General features: G+C 36.5%; 1 non-coding gene across 1 annotated transcript; it reads left to right on the top strand.

Moving 5' to 3' along the window:
- The first annotated feature begins 5,637 nt into the window (after positions 1-5,637).
- LOC116568402 lies at positions 5,638-5,764 on the top strand. The gene has a single exon (XR_004276608.1). It is a non-coding gene; the product is annotated as a small nucleolar RNA SNORA32 (small nucleolar RNA).
- Positions 5,765-6,674: the final 910 nt, after the last annotated feature.

The raw sequence follows: 6,674 nt of genomic DNA, 5'->3' as shown, positions 1-6,674 counted from the left end.
ATATGGGCTTATGTTGTGGGCTAGATTTGCTTATCTTTAAGCTTTAAATCCTTTGTATCCATGTATAGGAATTTAGAGCCAAATAAGAGAAAGTTAGCTGAAGACTGGAGAAATTTGGATCCTACCTAAGAGTCTGTATTTACTTAAATAGGATTTAGAAAGCCTTTGAGCTCAGGAGTTAAAATTTTAAGGATTATAGGACTTGATCAATGGTCTTGTTTCTTATTTATTTAGTTTGTTCTTTATTTAAAAATATTTGTGTAAGTGTAAAGTAAAAGGAGAACAGAACCCTTTGGATTATAATTAGTGGGTTCTTTTGGTACTAAGTAGGGTTTTTTTTTTTTTTAAATATCCTTAGTAATTTGAAATTTGAAACTTGGAATGAATCCTGTAACAAAAATCTGTATAACAAAACTTCTAAGTAAATACTTTGTTTATTTATTTAATTTTTAGAAAGATTTTAAGTAATCTCTATACCTAGCATGGGGCTCAAGCTCAAAATTGCCAGATCAAGAGTCTCACTCTTCACTGAGTAAGCCAGCGATGTGCCCCATAAATGTTTTAGAATAAGATATAAAGAATATCTAAGTAGTAATTTTTGTGGGAAACATGTAAAAACCTTTATTCAGATTAGCTCATTTGCAAGGTATTATTATTAATAAAGTATGTTTTGTTATACTTCAGAAATCAAAATTTATATATATCCTATTAGATAATTTATAGATAGGCAGTTTAATTTGCAGGCAGATTAATTTTTGTGGTCCTTAGAGTTTATATTTTCAGTACTTTAATGGTAAGAATTATATGATATCTCTAGTAACCTTTCAACTTCTGTTATCCAAATATTACTTATTTATTAAAAATCTAAACGTGGGGATGCCAGGGTGGCTCAGTTTGTTGAGCCTTCGGCTCAGGTCATGATCCCCGGGTCCTGGGATCGAGTCCCACATCGGGCTCCTTGCTCTGCAGGGAGCCTGCTTCTCTCTCAGCCTCTGCCTGCCACTCTGCCTGCTTGTGAGCGCGCTTGCTTGCTCGCTCTCTCTAACCCCTCCCTGACAAATAAATAAATAAATAAAACCTTAAAAAAAAAAATCTAAATGTGTAGTTATAATAATCAAAGAAATTTATTTACAACTTGCACAGTTATTTAAGGCTGCTGCCTAGGGACCATCCTATATTCTTCCCTTTTTATCACCTTCCACCTCCAGTCTTTCAGAAAGTCTGTGTTTTCTTTTTTTTTTAAAGATTTTATTTATTTATTTATTTGACAGAGAGAAATCACAAGTAGGCAGAGAGGCAGTTAGAGAGAGAGAGAGTGAGGAGGAAGCAGGCTCTCTGCTAAGCAGAGAGCCCGACTTGTGGCTGGATCCCAGGACTCTGGGATCATGACCTGTGCTGAAGACAGAGGCTTTAACCCACTGAGCCACCCAGGCGCCCAAGTCTGTGTTTTCTACTTCCAAAATTTATCTGTCCCCTCTTCCACATCTGTTGCTACCAATCCCAGTTCATGTCCCCATCATCTCTTTCCTGGACTATTAAAGTAGTTTATTGACTAATCTTCTTTCTAGTTTTGCCCTGCTAGATTCAGTTTTTCACACAAAAGTATAATCTTCTAAAAATATAATTAAGATAATAATAGTTACCTGCTTCTTTTTGTATCTGTACCCTTATTCAAGGTAGTCAGGCCTGGCCTAGCATTCCTGCTTTATATCATGTTGTTCTCACCAGCTTTGGTGGCCTTCTGTTAGTTTTTAAATGAAGCTCTTCCCTATATCCAGACCTTTGTACATTCTGTAATCTATTCCTCTCAGCTTTTTTTGGAATCTTTCTCCTTTAGGTCACCTTAAATGTTAAGACGAGGCTTTTCTAAGGAAACATGAGGGCAGTCGTTCTTAAAATTTTATAAAAGTAAGGATTTGGGGTACCCGTACCCCAGATTTACTAGACCATATTCTTTGGAAATGATGTATTTTAATAGATACCCAAGTGATTTTGATGGTAATGGTCAGTGACTGCATTTCAAGAACACTTAGAGCAGCCTCAGATTTCTAGTGCCTGCAACTCCTGTATCAAAGCAGGAGCTTCAGTCAACAGGCAGAGGTTTGGGGAATTTTCATAATGTTTTACCAAAGCATCGGAATGACTTGTTACAAATTTCTGGGAGTCAGAAAACTGGACCTTGTTCTTGTTTTTGTTCTTTTTCTCCCATTAGGTTATGTAATTCTTACAAGTTGAAGTTCTAATAATAGATCTAACAGTTTTCCCATAAAACAAGCTCTCATATTATTCCCCTACTTTAAATCCTTTATTGGCTTTTTATACATGTTAGTGAAACATTCAGATTCTTGTGATACGGCCCCCGTGGTTCTGTATGTTCTGTTCCTTGCCTGCTTCTCCAGCTTTGTATCTTAGTCTTTAACAATTTATATTAACTGCCTGTACCTCTAAACATTTGAAATAATGACATGCTTCAGGAGGCAGAATGGTTCCTAGAGTTGTCAAGATTTAACTATAATCAATATTACAAAATCTAGATATTATATTTTATATTACTATACTAAATATACCAAATTACCATACTAAATATATTAAAATATATTTTATAATGGTATCGTATTATGTAACATCTAAAAAACCATTAATCCTTTGTAAGAATGAGGTGAAAATAACAATATTTGCAGCAGTTTGTATACCAAAAGTCATGGACATGTAGAAAAAAAAACTACAAGAGCCAATGTTGGTAATACATGCTAAAATGTGTTTGAGAATTCTCTTATTAGCAAGATTGTTCTTACTTAGAAGTAGTTGGTATCAGATTATCTTATTATCAGACTTACGTTACTTGACATTTGCTTTGCCTACCAAGTTGTCCTTGCTGTGAATACAAACTTTATGTATATGTAAAATACACATAGCATAAAATTTACCACTTTTACCGTTTTGAGCTTACATTTCAGAAGCATTGATGACAAACTTTTGATTACAATTTGGAATCCATGGTGTTCTGCTGATGGACAGAAAATGGAGTAGTCATGCAGGCAGAAGTGTTTTAGTCTATGTGACAGTTACAGTACGAATTTTAAATTAGCAGTGTGACTTTATTTGATATTTCCTACTGAGCTGGCTGGTTCTGTTATGCAGACAAAATCAGGGAGCCTGCAAGCTTAGGGGTAGACCCTTGGATGTGGTGAATTCAGTCCCTGCTGCCACCAATTTGGGCCTCCTTGGAAGCAGTTATGCTAGTTTCTTCCCTCATTTCCCTTCCCCTTCTCCTGATTTCCAAGTTTGTGTTTAAAAAAATTTTTTTAAAGACTATGTTTGAGGTAGGGGTTATAAGAGATGGCCTTCTTGGAGACTGAGAATGTAGAAGGGAACAACTATAACCAGCTTAGTTATTAGATGAATAGACATTATGAATCTGGGGAGAGGTCGAGATCAAAATGATGTACTCTATTAAAGACATCTTATGAAGTTCTATTAAAGTTACAGAAACTATACAATGATAAACAGTTTCAGTAATAAAAATCAATTCATAACTACACTGGAAGATACCAACGTTGCTGTGAAGCATTGCTAGAAGATAGAAAACAGAGAACCAGATCTTGGTGAAACAGAGAGGCACAGTCCACATAGAGAGAAAATTAAGGAAGTACCTCCATTTTCTTTTTATTTATGTATTTATGTATTTATTTGAGAGCAAGACCAGAGTGGGGGAGAGCAAAGGGAGAGGGAGAGAGGGAACTTGGGCATGGAGCCTGACGCGGGGCTGGGATCTTAAAATCCTGAGTTCATGACCAGAGCCTAAATCAAGACTTGGACTCTTAAACAGATGAGCCACCCCGTGCCCGCACCTCCATTTTTATTTTAATTTATTTTTAATTTTTTAAAAATATATTTTTTTATTTACTTGACAGAGATCACAAATAGGCAGAGAGGCAGGCAGAGAGAGAGGGAGAAGCAGGCTCCCCGCCGAGCAGAGAGCCCAATGCGGGGCTCAATTCCAGGACCCTGAGATCATGATCTGAGCCTTAGCAGAGGCTTAACCCACTGAGCCACCAAGGCGCCTCTCGCACCTCCATATTTAGAGGTGGTTGTCAGAGTGGGTGGCTTTGGTATGGTAAGCCATGTCACTGAAGGACTGAATAGTACACTAGTCCCTGGCTTAGGAATCTTGGTTCATGATATTCCTCCAATTTAAAGCCATAACACAGCCTGTTGTTTGCCAATTAGAGTGAAACTTCTAATGTAGTAGACTCCCAGAGCATATATGTATAGCAGCCATCGAAGTGTGGTCATACCTTAGGTGTTTCATGGATACCACAAGGGGCTTTGAGTCCTCATACTTACAAAATAGGCAATCAGAAAAACCTGGTGGCTGTCCATTTTCCATTTTTCCAACTGAGTCCACCCCCTTTCTCTCTCACACAATTAAAATGCCAGGTTCTTTGTAATCAAAATCTGCCAGGGAATTTCACTCAAATTGAGAAAATAAACTATAGGTAACAATACTTTTTGGCAAAAATCCAGTAGTTTTACAAACCACCATCTGCAAGCCTCCCACTCCCTGCCTGTTTTCATATGGATTTTAAATTTTTAAAGGGTTGTGGAAAACAAAGGTAAAGAAACTGTGACAGCTACTAATGTGGCTTCCAAAGCCTAATACTTATTAACCGCTTCTTTCCAGGAAAAGTTTGCTGACCCCGAAGTTTGGTTCTTATTTTCCGATAATACTTAACTCAGAAGCAACAAATATTTAAGGAAGAGAGCAACATGAAAGATAAACAGTAAACTTAACAAGCAGAAATAATCCTGGGGATATAACGCAGGTTAAAAAAAAAAAAACTGAAAACCCTTAAACTTTAAAATATTTTAATAAATACTAAAGTAAGTTTAGTATTTTATGTAATAATAATTAGCAATAATTATACTATTCTTATATATATCCTTAGATACAGTGTATCATTATAATCTCCAAAGAATTTTAGAGGTTGTTGCACTAATTTTAAAAAGTGCAAACTGTAGGGGCGCCTGGGTGGCTCAGTGGGTTAAAGCCTCTGCCTTCGGCTCGGGTCATGGTCCCAGGGTCCTGGGATCGAGCCCCACATTGGGCTCTCTGCTTGGCCTGCTTCCTCCTCTCTCTCTGCCTGCCTCTCTGCTTACTTGTGATCTCTATCTGTTAAATAAAATCTTAAAAAAAAAAAAAAAGTGCAAACTGTAGTAAGAAATATCTTGGAAATAAAAAAAAAATAGTTGCTAAAATAAAAATATATTTTAGGGGGCGCCTGGGTGGCTCAGTGGGTTAAGCCGCAGCCTTCGGCTCGGGTCATGATCCCAGGGTCCTGGGATCGAGCCCCGCATCGGGCTCTCTGCTCAGCTCTCCCTCTGTCTCTGTCTCTGCCTGCCTCTCCATCTACTTGTGATTTCTCTCTGTCAAATAAATAAAATCTTTGAAGAAAAAATATATATTTTAGGCTAATTAGTTGAAGAAAACATGGCTGAAAATTTAGTTATTGAGCTAGAATTGTAAACTGAGAGGTACTTACAGAATCATATAAGAAAAGGTCACAAAATAGAAATTATGAGAAAAGTTGAGACAGAAGATCCAGGTAAACACCATCCATTTAAAATGAAACTTCATGGTCATTACCAAGGCTTTGAGAATGCAGTTTTCTCATTTGCTGTGGACATGACCATAAAAAAATTTTCCCAATAGGTTTTCTTTCTTTCTGCTACTTTGCTAGCATTCAGCCTATTGGGAACATTTTATCAACTCTGTTCTATTTCCATTGCCTTAGATTAGCACTGTCCAGTATAAATTTAACAGAAGCCATACGTGATTTGGTAATGGTCCTATTTCAGATTCTCATCTGAACATACATGGCTAGTATACTGAACAGTGCATGCCTAGATCTCTAAGAGACGTCTTTTGCTAACTCCTTCCATATTGTAAATAACCATGCAACTTGTAATATAATAGATTTAGTAGAGGGAGGCTGGCTTCAGTTTACGTGATCATCTCTGGAATGGAACCTTACTTTATGTTCCTGTTATATAGGAGTGACATTGACAACTGTGGATTGATCAAGTTCTTTTTAAAAGGGCTGTTTTGAAGATTATGAGTCTAACTTTGGAGGAACTATGGTGATGAGCAGTGACTGGCAGTGAAAGGAATCACATGTAAAAACTCCTTAAATAAAAATTTATTGACTTTAAAAAAAAATAAAATGAAACTGCATGAGATCAGGAGCCATATGTACAGAGAATTTATCATTGGAACTCCTACATCTCTCGCAGTGCTGGGTGCGTTGTAAATGCGCAGTAAATATTTTTGAATCAATGAATATATATATTGCATAGGAGGTACAGAAGTTGAGAACAGAAAAGGTATAGAAAAGAAATAATAGGAAAAAATTTCTTCTGATGAAAGACTGACCACATACTAAAAGTCCGAAGTCCTGAGGAAAAATAATGAAAAAGGAGACAAGCACTTAAAATATATCCTCACAAAATTACTGTAATCCCAGGATAATGAAAACAATCTCAAATTTTCTAAAGAGAAACAATTTACCTATAAGGAGAAAGAATCACATTGGTCTCAGATTTGTCATCTGTATGTTGGGATGCTAGAAGATCCTGTTATTTTTAAAGTTGCGGGGGAAAATTATTTTGAATTT

The sequence above is a fragment of the Mustela erminea genome, chromosome 10 (assembly GCF_009829155.1).
Source record: "Mustela erminea isolate mMusErm1 chromosome 10, mMusErm1.Pri, whole genome shotgun sequence".
In the NCBI taxonomy this organism is placed as follows: domain Eukaryota; kingdom Metazoa; phylum Chordata; class Mammalia; order Carnivora; family Mustelidae; genus Mustela; species Mustela erminea.
Note: the sequence above shows the minus strand (reverse complement) of the source record. Positions and strands in the feature narration are given on the sequence as shown.